The following is a 13,710-nucleotide window of genomic DNA, read 5'->3' as shown; positions in this document are numbered from 1 at the left end:
TTGGTATAGCAGGGAATGGGGTATTCGGACTGGTGTGTTCGTTAGATACTTCACAGGCTGCCTGCAGTGTCTTATTTCAGTGTGTGAAATAAGGAACAGGCAGGAACCTCTGTTAGATTTTGCAGAGGGTGTGGCTTTTGGAAGAGTAAATCTGTAGTCTATGAAATAATCAGACATTGCCTTACAGGGAAGGGTAATGAAGAGGATTGTTAAGTTTGGAAGCAAACGATGGTAAGGGATGTTTTCAAATTTTTAGGCCCCTAAGATCGATCACCTGTGTACCTTGAAAGCCTTTTTTTTTTCTCTACAGGTATAAAGAGGAATATTTTATTCATTTTCGGCAACTTTCAATTAGTAAGGGCAATGATTTTCAGCCTGGACTATAGATTCAATTTGTCTATCTACCAATAATGGGAGATGTCAAATAAAAAAAGAATGTACCTGATCTCACAGATTGGAAAGTGGTTATTTCTCTTGACCACAGGAGACAGTATTTAGGGAGCTAATAGAGCTGCCTTGTATGATCTGCTGAGCATGTGTGCATGCATGCATGCGTGCAGTGGTAGATCAGGTAATACAAACGGCCTCATGGTTTGAAGGGTCTTGTATCGAAGTGTGTTAATGTACAAAATGGCTGCCGATTTCTATTGGCAGACAGGTAGTGCCATTTAACTTCATTTCATAAAATGTTATTACTCATCAATTGAAATAAGGGCCATACTTGTCTAGAAAAAAAGTATGCACAAGCAATTTCTATAAACAGTAATGGAAATATAAAAGTAACATGCAGCTACTGATGTTACTATAGAAGGTGAATTCACCATTCCTCAGAAACTGTGTTACGGTAGAGAACCCGTATCTTTGGTTCAGCCAAGAGAGACTCTTGTACTATGGCTTTCTGTAATGGTTTTCACATGGCATGTCTTGTCTGGGAGTGCTGCAATGAGCAAGTGGCTGCACCTGTGATTTTTATCAGGTGTTGGCAATCTTGAAAACTAGCACTTTGGTACACAGTGTGCTCCTTGTGTCTCAGGACACCGAGTTACTTGGAAGCAAAGTGGAAGCAAAAATCAGCATTTGAGGGAATTTCAGCACCACTAATCTTGTTTTATGGTGAGTCCTACTGCTAATCCTACTGTTTAAAGAATTAAACTTTTATTTTTCCAGTGTGAAGTTCAGCTATTATAGGCATAAGAGATTTTCCTAGTATGTCACTGCCATATTGCTGTTTTATATTGACTAAGTTAAAGAAAATTCACCTTATGAGTATATGCTATCTCTGGTATGATTCCCAGGTGTCTAGGGATTAATTTTTTTTTACGTGGAAGTCAGTATCACTTATTTCCATGGTGATTGCTGGTTTTGGTTTGGACCTGTGTTTTCTAAATGCTTGAGTTTATATATATATAATATACAGTGTTTTCTACAGCTTATGTGTATAATATACAGTGTTTTTTAAATGCTTGAATTATAGTTCAGGAAACAGGTTTATATTTAGGTACAGTTCAGTCTATAAGGAATATGTTTTGGTGGTGGTGGTTTTCCTTTATAGTGTGCTTTACAAGCAATGGGAACTACATTTGGAAACAGCAGAGACTAGGCTAGTGTCTAGGTTAGAGAAGAGTCCATAAATTTACTGTATGAATCTTATGCGTGTACTGTCTGTAATGGGGCATGCAGAAGAAAGTGATTGATAACATTTCAGCTGATCTAAAATTTATTAGTATATTCTCTAATTGTATTGACATCTACAAGAAAGCTTTTATAATGCCTTTCCAGCCTTTGGTTTTCACTTTACTCCATATAGTAAAGAACAAGGAAAGACAGAGGATAAGTATGTAGAAGCGATACTAATTTGTTCCTATTTGTTACTTTTTGCATTGCATTTTTGTGTAAACTGTTTACACAAAACTTCTGTTTACAGTTCTTTTGTTTACAGTTTTCAACTGAAATTTCAAATAACTTTGTTATGTCTAAGGCCTGTTACTTCCTAAATTAAGAGCCGCAACTCTTGTTGCAGGCTGTCTATGGTTTATATACAAAGTCAGGGATATAAGATTTCAGCAGCATATGGTTTCACAAAACTGGTACTCTAACAAGAACTTTCTCCCTTGACCCCAGGATAAGAGAAGGAACTAAATCCTATTGTACAAAGTACAAGACTAAATTGTAACCTTTTCTTTCTGAAGTTAGCCTGACATAGTCTTGATGCTTGTCAAAGTATTTAATTATAGACAAACTGTACCTTGCAAACTGCACTGGATGTATAGATTGTCTGTTCTGGTATCCTTTAAAATTGTTTATGGCTTTGGTTTCATGTACTCATTTATTAAGATTCCAGCTGACAGCCCCACCCCAGGAAAAAATAGACACAAAGATCTATGCTAAATTTGTTAAAGAGAAAAAATTTTAGTTGAACAGTCAAATCAGGCATAGGCATCAAAGTGTTTCCCTTGTCTAGGAGATGGCATTAATAATCAACAAAACCTTCAATTAGTATTGACTTCTGTGTCATGAATAAAGTGAAGGAACTGTTTGAAAGAGTTGTCAAGCAGCGTAATGCTTGGAGTAAACCAGTTATAATAATGACATTAGTTTAGTCTAAAATTAATTTTTTAATCAAAAACAATCTAAAGACAGTCTCAAGTGTTAAATCCTGCCAAGGTGCTGCTTTTCAAAGGGTTTCTTTAAAACGTGAGATAACTTCTAGGTTGAAGCCAATTTGAAGAGGTTACATTTTAAAAGACAATTATATTCCAGAGCCTTAGCTCAGTGCTTCTAGGGGCTGCCTTTATTGTTCTTAGAACTAAGGATTGTTTTTAATTATCTGAAGCAATAAGGATGTGAACTAAAACTGTTGACCAGATGGAACTTTGTGATTAATTACTGCACTAAAAGCACAGCAAAAATGCAGATAAATGCTCAAAAGCTTTGAATAAGGTTGCAGATCCTGAAGTGAGTGAGCCCTGTCTCACCTTTTTTTTTTTTTTCTGTGCAACACCACTGACTTTTGATTTGCTTGTTTAGGACTATTTTATAAAGGGGTATTTATTTCAAAACTGTTCCTATATCTCTTATATTCCTTGCCTTCAAAGGTATACACCTATACATTGTGTTATGCGTCACCCAAGTGGGCTTGAAGAACACAGGTTGAAACCCTTATACTTCTGGATATAATGTCTTTACTCTGGGACGTGTTTTTGTTTTTTACTTGTATAGCTGCACAGCTGTTCTCTTGCCACAGTGCATGGGGCATTTGAAGTAAAATCTGATATTATGTTCTGCTTTTTTTTTTTTTAAATAAGTGACAAGAATGTTTGTGGTGTCTGTTTGGGGTTTCCCCCCACTCTGTACTGTAATTATGCCATGCCTGCATGTTTGGTAACTTTTCTTATACTGAAATAAAAAGTGTAAACATTGCTTCCTCCTGAGAATGAGAAGAGAAAGGCAATGCCCTTTAATATAGTCATCTCTGAATTTAAACAATACTTATTCCTGTATAAATGCCAAATACTGACGTAGCAAAATGGTGAGTGAAATACAGCAGAAAGTAAGCCGCGCTGTTTAGTAGATTAGATGGGAGGGATGCAGTTCGGTTTGGGGTTTTTTTTCTGCAGACTCAGGCTCATTGCTTTTGAATCCTGGTTATGATTTCTCCATGGACCTGATAAAGATCGTTAGTGTGTTAGTCACGGGCATTAACTGAGAGCTTGTGAACAAGAGTCATATTGTGACAACCTGGAGAAATGAGTGCCTTTGGGTGCAGAACAGGGCAGAATACACAGAAGCAGCACAAATGTATTTCCTGTTTTGTTACTTTTGTATCTAGTTTCCTAATGGAAAGGACTGCTAAAAAGTTGAATCAAGTATTTAATCTTGTGTAGTTTATTCTGTCCTTGGGCTTTCTGTGGCACCATCAGCTCATGCTGACTGGAGTGAACTGCTGCCCACCAGTAACAGCAGCCTACTTCACATAGGCTGCTGACTAACCAGAATCTTTTTCATTTTGTTTTGAACTTGTGACCTGGTTGCTTGCGGGATAACTTGTCCTGATTGAAGACTCTTGGGGTTGTGTTTTGTACGTACTATATCACAGAGCTTCTGTTTTCCAATTTATTCTTTAGAAAAAGTATGAATAATTGTGCAGTCTTCTGGACAACAGCTGTATGCCAGTGTATAAAATACATTGATAGTAGAATACCTCTTTTACTATTAATTCTTTTCCTTACCTTTAAAATAAGTGCTGTGGTTTGGGGTTTTTTCATAGCAGATTTGCCCCTTAAACTTCCAATTATGGAAGTGAAATTCTTTCTGTAGAAACTTTTATTAACCAATCAATCAGTAACTGCTTTGGAACTGAGGTGCTTCAGCTTCAGTAACTGATTAGTATATTGCAGTCTAAAGCCAGAATGTAAAAGGTGTTGTGTGCTTTGCACATATTGAGGCAATGGCTCATTGAGTTTTAATAAACTGGATAATGCTTGAAGTTTATATTTCCTCCTCGCCTTGTCCAGTATAGCAGCATGTGCAAGGAATTCAGTACAAGGCAGCAGCAGCACGGTATACTTTGTGTCAGAAAGCTGGATCTACAGGCCATGTTCAAATAAAACCGTCAGGAACATTAGTAAGAGTTTGGGCTTGATCCCCAAACTGCTGCTAAAGTATAACCAAAAGAGTTAGTGTGTGTTAGATAATTGCAATAATGCCTTTGCCTAAGGGACATAAGAGACCAGCCATTCTAGCTTTGCCACATGCCCTTATTCTCTTTCCTTTTGAAGCATTAGCATTTATAGTATGATAGCAGAGCTTTCTATGTACTCTAGTAGTAGTTTCTCCCTCCTGATGCTCACTATAGTGGCCTAAGTAGTGGCAATGGCATATGAATGCATTGCTGGCCTTTGTTCTAACAATACTTTTGATATCTTTTCTCTCTTTTTCTGTTTCTGTGTAGGTTAAGGCAATAAATAAGGGATTGCATAGGAAGCCTTTTTTTTTTTTATCAGGGTAGTACCAGTATGAGAAGTGATACTCTACTGAGTCACTAGACAACTCATGTGTTTTTAATGAATGTACAGAATAACTTTTCTGCTAGAACAGGCATGCAGTAGCAACTGTGTATTGGAAGGCTATGTGACGTATCTGGCCTCAACGGCACGCTTTGGATTACTGCTTCCCATGTTAGTGAGATGGAGATTCAGTGAGATGCTATTTTGAATAGATATGCAGCTGCCTTATACACGTATCAAGAGACTTTATTTTTCCAATTATGATCTGCTATCTCATGGTACTGAGATAGGAACTGTCTAGTTCAGGGAGCGTTTTATTGCCGCTGTATGAGTCATGCAGAACTTACTCGTCCTTTCAGGTCCTGAGAGGGACATGTTTAGCTTCCTCTTGGAGTCCTCTTCCCCAAAGCTTGTCTGTTGTTTTCTTACAATGTTCTGAAATGTGGAATTTAGCATTAATTGGAAAAAACACCACACAAAACAAATGGACAGAAATAAAACCAAATATTTCTACAGCCACACTTTCAGTGATTGGAAAGCACAAAGGACGAGAGCAGTACAACAAGCTGTGCTCTGAAATACACAGGTCCTGGCATACTGTATGTGTATATTGTGCTTGGTAATGCAAAGGAGCTTATAACCTCAATGAAAAGAGGTAAACTACGTTCCATGGTAGTTTCTGTGCAAATTTAGATGTCTTGCTTGTGGTCATGTTTACTTGGTCTTTCCCAATTGCTAATTGCCTCCCAGTTTCCATCTTTTTAATTTTAAAATCCATTTTTATTGCTATACACAGAACGCAAAGACATACATTTTAGTCAGGATGATTTTACTCTAACTTAAGGAGAAGAAAGAATGAGAAAATTTCCATTAAAAACATAGACAGTGTCTCTGCTAACCTCTTCAGAACTGAACGCACGATGAATTTGTTGTCTCTTTGTACTATAGTGCTTGAAAGATTTGCAATTGCATGGCAGTAGCATAGTAAATAAGCAGAACATTGTGAATATATCTTTCAAAGTCCAAGGAATAGCTTAAATGCTATTTTAAATTGTGGTTGATATAAAACATTTGCAGTTGGATCATGTATAGAGTAATTACTTTTGACAAGTTAATTTTGCAAGTGTCCAATTAAGCTATTCATTCATAGCTTATCTCTTCAGAGTGTGGCTGTATTCACTTAGATGTTGAGGCTTGATTTTTCTATTATGCATTTAAGTATGGATCCAAGTCCATGTGATGTGAATTCATTGAAAGGGCTGTTCTTTGTGTTGAGAGTTTGAACCCCTCAATCCTGATCACAAGACCAAACTGGCATATATCAAGAGTTGTGAGAGGTTGGGGTTTGGTGGTCTTTGGATCTTTTTCTTTTTTAAGTAGTAGTGTTTCTTACTTACTTGGCTTTTTTTTTTTTTTTAAAAAAAAAGCTGTTAAGATTAATATTCTCAGTTTTTCTTTAAACTCACTTTAATTAACAATACGAAAATAAAATTTAGGGATGTGGTTTCTTATGAATCCAGTAGACTCCCAAAGCTGGAACTTTAAATGGAATGCCAGATATCAAAATGTAACTTCGTATTAGAAGATACAGAACTACCAAGTCTGTATAAATGTTATAAAGTAAATATGAAGAGTGTATGGAGTATTGAATCTTTGAGATCCCAGGATGGCAGTAGGTGTTTTCAATTGATAATGGGAGTTGTTGATTCACGACAGTTGATAGAAGTGGAAATAAACCAAGTCAGGAGCATACTGTGATTATTCGAAAGGTTCAAGGGCATCTGTAACCTGCTGCAGTCAGTCAGGTGTTTGGTTTTTAGGAATGAACTAATAATATGCATGAAAGATGGACTTTGGCCTCTAGAAGCTTTTAAAAAAGAACTTAAAAAAATTAGTATCCAGTGCTTATTCTCTGAGTGAGCAGAGCAGGATTAGGGAACTGCCACACAATTAATCAAGCCTAGTGATTATACCAAAGTGAAAACTCCAGGGACCAAACTTACTAGGCCCTGGGCAGGCAATTTACATGATCTGCCCTGGTATTAGTGAGGCGAATTCAACAAGATGTATGATAGTGATGGTAGCTAGTGTTTCCTCTCTGTCATCTATCCTGTTCTTGCACTTGCACAGAAATGTCTCTAGTGGTAATGGAAGCAGGGCAAAGCATAGCTGAACCTTTATGGTTCTTTGCTGCTGACACAGAAGCTTGCACGTTGCTAAATCGTGACAGACATGACAAAACTCAGACTAATGCTTTTGGACTTGAATTTTTTTTTTTTTTTTTCCTTGCAAGCCTATTGCCCCAACCTGAGAGACACCGATTTAGCAGCCCCATCCCCCTTCCTTCTGCTTAAATTCACATTGGCATTCACACAGACGCAGGTACCTACGTGGCTCTTTCTAGTCAAGACTTATGTATTTCTGAATTCTTTCAATTCCTTTGTCTGCTTTCAAACTTCAGCTATAAATGGATCTTGACAGCAGGTTTCACACAGGGATCTAGATGAGCTGTATCATCCCACATACATATTTGGATTAATTTCATATCTATTCTGCAAATATCACATTGATACCTGTTTGAATGCAGCAAAAGCTTAGCTTTCCCTTGCACAGGTGGAATTAACTAACAGGAGAGAAGGGGCAGGCCAGGCCAGAAGAGCATGCATTGGGAAAGATAATTGGAAGTTTTGAATGTAACTTGGATTTCTAGGATTGATAGATAAGCTCACCAAATTTCACTACTGCCACCCAGCAATGCAGCCTGTAAGCAGCAGTGATTCTTTTTCCCAAACTCTGTGTAGCTTGACTTTCTCACAAGCTTTACAGTCTGGGGAAGATCTTCACTCCAACTTACCACGTAGCTCAGGATGCCAGGAAACCCTAAGGCCTCGGAGTTGATGTTCATCTCGTGCATTGCTATTTAAGTACCATTAACCTAGGCTTCCTAAATATGGCTTGTCTAATGCTATTTATCTACATACTTATTAAACCAAAAAAATCTGACCTTCACTATTTGTCTGCTGGGCCATTTCTCTGAGATTAATTTTGTAAGAGATGGCTAAAAATCACTTTATGTATTGGCTTTCATATCCAGCTGTGGAATTATATAGAGGATAATAGTAATATAAATCTTCCACCCAGATTTTACAGCATTGCTTCTACTTTTCTCAGCACAGTTACAGTAGGTCTTGGTTCAGGTTCACATTGTTCCCTTTTGCATCATTGCTTGTATGTGAGAAAATAATTGCAAAAAGCACTGTGTTTCAGGGTACACCTCCTTTGGCCTGTGTTTTGGTGCAGATAATGTGGTAACTGCTGACCAATAATGCAAATGCATACCGGTTTTAGTGTAATTGCCCTTAGCTGAGGCAAGAAATCTTCTCTAAACTCCATTTCAAGGACAGCAAACAAATGGAACTCCCATGGCCTGAATTTTTGTGGTAATAGCGTTAATGATGCAAAAGAAATACATTCTGGGGGGGCGTGGAAAAAGCATTAAACCTGTGAGGATTTTCCAGGTAGAAAAGCATGTTCAGGTAGTGCAGTCTTAAGCAGATTCTCCCAAAGATGGTATGAGGGAGCTGAAGAGATGGTAAGGTTTCAGCTGAAGAAATAAAGCATTAGTGTTCCTCTGAGTGTTGGCAATGCAGGATTTCAGACGAACTGGTTAAGTACCATTGCATTAAAATGTAATTTTAAACCAACCTGATGCTCTTCTAAGTTATAATGGAAGCCAAATTGCTTCTTAACAGTCCTATATGTTTGCAAATTGTAGGTGTGGCTGAATGTTTTCTTCCCATAATCAGTGGCAGCAAACACAATTGTGGTGGGGTTGAAGCTTGGTTTTCATCAATGCTAGTTTGATTTAAACTTTGGTGTAATGACAACGGTGTCATTACAGCCATATAAAATAAATGTAGTCTAAGCTGGTATCCAGTCCAGAAAAGTCTGGTTCATTGGGTAGACGATTTTATGAATGGGCTGCACCTGCTCGACTGCCTAGTAGTAAACTGGTGAATGTGGTGTCTTCTGGCTGGGGCTGCGTTCTGCTTGGACTGCTGACTTGCCACAGCAGTTATTACAGATGTCATACAGTAATTGTGTATTGCATGCTGGCAGTGAGTGAGTTACATATTTGTTTTTGATGTCTAGATTCAAAGATGTTGTAACCTTCAGTTTCAGAGTTTGTTCACATATTTCATAAATGCATCATTAGTAAAATTTAGTACTCTTATTGTACTTCCTATCTTAGGTCACTGCACTAATATTTAATTAATCTTCATTTCATTAGTTATATATTCATTAGTGTGGGCAAACACTTGGGACTGAATTCATTGTCCATGTAATGGGTGGTACAATGATTTAAATGCAGGAAAATTGCTCTCTAGAGTATTTAAGTGAGAGGGGAGTCTAATTTACATATTAGGACAATTCAGGGCTAGCCAAACAGTGGCTGACAAACCATTCAACTAGGCTGGAACGGAAATGGAGGGAAAATACAGTCAGCAGAGGAAATGTGGTTTATTGAAAAGTGTGTGTACTTACATGGGCCTTTAGGGAAGTCCCTTATGAAAGGGGAAGCAAGTACCCTACCTATTTTTCCCTTCTTATGCAAGGGTCTCTACTAGGGCAAGAGGGGCATTGTCATCTCTGCTACCAGGTCTTGGGGGTAGGCAACTTTTACCATATCTGCCGTTTTTTCCACCTGTATGCCAGATGTAAACACCATCTCTCCTGCTGCAGAGAATGAAGCCTGTGTCTGTGCTTTGGTGTATTGGCCCAAGCCATGACAGAGTATAAGTTTGTGCTAATGTGCTGGACTGTGAGGAAGGCTGGCTGAAATACAGTCATGGTTTTGCCATCCTGTCTAGGATCCCAGTTGTGTTGCTTCTGCATTTGCTTCAGCAGTAGAACGAGCTATTTTGTGTCTTGGTGTAGGTATGTGAGACTAATGGCATGCTCATCCTTTCAATTCAGTGAGATTAAGGTGTAAATTACTACTCCTTATGAATATGTTGTTTGACTCTATCCTTCACAAAAGTAGATGGAAGTTCCAGATGCTAATAACACTATTTGTATTGAGTTGTTACCTCATTCCACAATTAATCTCAAGGATGGAGGAAAAAATATTTTGAGTCAAACCCTTCAGTCTTTTCTAACCTGGGTAATTCCTTGATTGCACAGATAGTACCATAGATTTCATATTAACAGGGACTATTCACTCAACTGGACAAATATATATTAATTTTTTTTTCTTTAAAAAGCTTATAATGTAGCAGAATTTTAAGATAAAATAAGCATAAGTAGCAATCTAACTATAATATTGATTAACCTGCCATACTTGTCCTGTATAGTTGCATGAATTTTTTTAATATTCGTCCCATTGGAGCCTGTAGGTATCCTGTTGCTTGTCAGTTCTTACTAGAAGATAATGAAGCTAAGAGGTCAATCAGTACAGTGGTGCAACAATTATTTTTATAAGAGAAAGACTCCCAGGGACTTCTCACTAGTGTGCAATGCTTCAAATAATTATATTATTTATTACTAAAGTATTTGCCCCATCTGCCCCCATGCTTATTAATGCTACTGTGCTACCCATTAATAACGCTTTTCATTAACTCCCTCTTCTCTACCACTTCCTTCTTCCACAAATAAATACTAGAGTTGCTAAATCATGTGTAAGGGAAGAAGAAATTCTTAAACACTCTGAGAAGTGAGTCAGGTTATCTGTTTGGTGTGCTGTGATTTATTTGACAAATGAACACAGAGAAGAGGATAGGGCGTGCAAATATTGCAGTGTTCTTGCTTTGTCACTTTTGAATTTATCTTTCTTAATTTCCTTTATTTCAGTTCCTAAACACAATTAGTAGGTGCATGTATGTGTCAGGTGCAAGATGATGTGTATGTCTTCCTAGAATTTACAGAGCTTTTCAAATTTTTTGAAAGAGAGAAATGAAGCACAGTACACTGGAGAAGTTGACAACTTTGATGTATAGCTTCCCAGCTGCAGAAATGCGTACCTTCAGTTTAGCAAGAATGTTTTCAGGCCTTTACCAGCCCTCCAGAAGTCTTACAGTGGATTGTAATTCCTAAATTATTACTTTATTTTTTAGATTACTTTTTTCCCTCACAAATTTAGGTATTTTCTATAAGATTTTTATGCAATAGATTATTATGTTTTTTAAGCTTATATTAGGCGTTGGTTTTGAGTCCTCCAACCTGGCAGTTCCGCTTGCAACAACTTTCAGTACATGAATGAATACTTGCACTATCCTAGGACACAAAGTAGAGATGGGCTAAAAATGGTTAGCAGTTGCATGCTACAAAACACTTTGAAAAGGTAGAGAGTATGCACAGAATCAGGAAATACACTTGGATCACGAGAAGTCGTTTGTGTCTGGGCTTGTACTCTGGTGATGTTCCTGACAGATGTTTGTCTAACCTGTTCTCAAGGACTACTAGCAATAGGTGTTTCCTACCTTACAGGCAACTTATTTCTGTCCTTCACTATCTTTACTAATGCAAAACTTTTCCTAATATTTACCACAAATCATCTTTTTGCTGTGATTAAGACTACTTTGTGTCCTATCCACAGTGAACAGGCAGAACAAATGAATCCCTTCCTCTTTGCTGCAGTCTTCTTTAATCCAGTAAGACTTTATAGTATGTTTCCATTTGATCTCTTAAAGCTGAATAGTCCCGTGTCTGTCTTTTCATATGTGATATTTTTTAAATCTCTGATCTCTCTTCTCTTCTGAACTCTCTCCATGTTGTTTTTCCTGAAATGTCATGCCAATGTGTGATTCCATAGCTTAGCTGATGTGTTACTTGTGCTGAATAGAGTTACTTCACTTGTATTTCAGCTTCTGTTTAACCTTACAAATAGCATATCTGCTTTTCTTATTGTATGGTACTAAAAGAAACTTAAAATTATTTCATTCATATTTGTGATATGATGCAACCAACAGATTCTTCCAACAGAACTGATACCTAGCAAGCTGCTCTCCACTGCTTTGAGCAGTTATTTATTCCTGCCTAAGTCTACGAACTTGTGATACGAACACTTTCAATTACTGTTAGAAGTTATGTAGTTTTTCTTAACGGACTAATTGTTCTGCTTGAGAGAAGGCAGGCTCTATCTTTTACCCTGTAAGAGAAATGATGGCAATGCAGAAATAATTTTTATGATGGTAATTGAAAAAAATTAGACGGTGAGTCAAGCTTCTCTAGGGGATTTTTCTCGGATTTAATGCTGTTGTAGTCCATTTGACTTCTCGGTAGCACATTAAGATTTCTTTTCTGAATAGTGTATTTTTTTTTCTTTTTTTTTCCCCTCTTACTCTGAAAGAGTTGGAAGAGAAGACTTGTTTTGAAAAATCTATCTTCGCAAACTTACAAGGGTCTTGCAGTCAGGGGTGATGATCTCAAAATTTCCACAATATGGAGCAACCACAGTATGGCTTGTCCTGTCAAATCCAAAAATTGTCTGTTAGAATTTTAGAGCCTATAGAATTTTAGGGATGTGATGGTCTCTTAAGCTAATTTTTCTGCCTTTTCATTTTCATAATGTTCCCTTATAGAACTGAAATATGAGTGCAGATTTGAATGCTAGAATATGCATGGGTTCAAAGAGTTGTTTTTGGAGAGAATCAATCCTTTGTATGGAAAACAACAAAAAGATGGAAATGATAAGCAAAGAGGACTCTAGTGGACTGGAGTTTGTGCAGGAAAACAAGCTCTGTCCATCTGGCTGGGGAACTTGAACTGCATATAATAAATAGGTTGTAAGACCACCTCTGCCCAAAATTCTTGAGAAACATCACAATGCAACTTAGTAAATATAGTTGACTAGATGGAAAGCATATGATCTCCTCCCAGATCATAGCTTACGTAGACTTCCTTCAGAGGATCAACTTTACAAGGAGAAAGAAGAGCAGCAAGTATTTAATGTCCTAAGCAGGTAATTGTTTTTAAAAATCAAAAATACAACATCAACCAAAACTAGAGAGGAAAGTCTGAAATGGTGCCAGTTGTCACAGGAGTCTGGGAACTGTCCAAAGCTTAAAATGCTTTTTCCTTTCTCAATAACTTGGGTATTTCCATCAGCATCTTTGGTCACTAAAAAGCTGTTATTTTGAGACCTCCGTAGGGACCAAGATGTGTGACGTCTTGACTGCTACTGTCCAGCTGATCCCCACATCCGAGATGGTGATGCAGGCTCATGAGACTATGATGTGGATTATGAATATTTCCTTTTGCTATTATTATTGTGATACCATGGATTACATGAAAAAGAACTATAGCTATTGTGAAATTCAGTGACTGATTTGCATACATTGTTGCATAATTGCAGCAATAAAGATTGAGGTGAGTTGCAATAAATTGCCCTAGTGATGATTTTTAAAGCACCATCTGTGGCCTGATACTTCTGGGTCTTTAAAAGTGGTATTGTTCAGAAATCTGTTGTGTGGCACACAGGTGGCTCACTCTGTACTTGCCCGCTAATCAGCGGTAGCCGATGTTGGTGGGGATGCCTCTACAATGAAAGACAATGGTACTTAGTGTTGGTTTCGGAGCAGAAGCACTCCCCACAGACTACAACATAGTGTTTTATTTTGATTGTCAATTTCCCACAAGACCAAGTTTCCTGAAAAGGGTGAACAATAAACCAAATGCTCATTATTGGCCTTCATGTATTTGAACA

At 37.5% G+C, this 13,710-nt stretch overlaps 1 long non-coding RNA gene across 2 annotated transcripts in view; it reads left to right on the top strand.

Moving 5' to 3' along the window:
- The first annotated feature begins 1,008 nt into the window (after positions 1–1,008).
- Positions 1,009–13,710, top strand: part of LOC106889538 — a 231,124-nt gene continuing 218,422 nt past the window's right edge. Inside the window, exon 1 of one of the 2 annotated variants that reach the window (XR_001412356.1) lies at positions 1,009–1,113. This is a non-coding gene — a long non-coding RNA (uncharacterized LOC106889538). The remainder of the gene's footprint in view (positions 1,114–13,710) is intronic. The other variant, XR_001412358.1, reaches the window with a different exon arrangement.

Source organism: Calidris pugnax, unplaced genomic scaffold, assembly GCF_001431845.1.
Source record: "Calidris pugnax isolate Ruff unplaced genomic scaffold, ASM143184v1 scaffold15, whole genome shotgun sequence".
NCBI lineage: Eukaryota > Metazoa > Chordata > Aves > Charadriiformes > Scolopacidae > Calidris > Calidris pugnax.
This window is presented reverse-complemented; position numbering and strand designations above follow the sequence as displayed.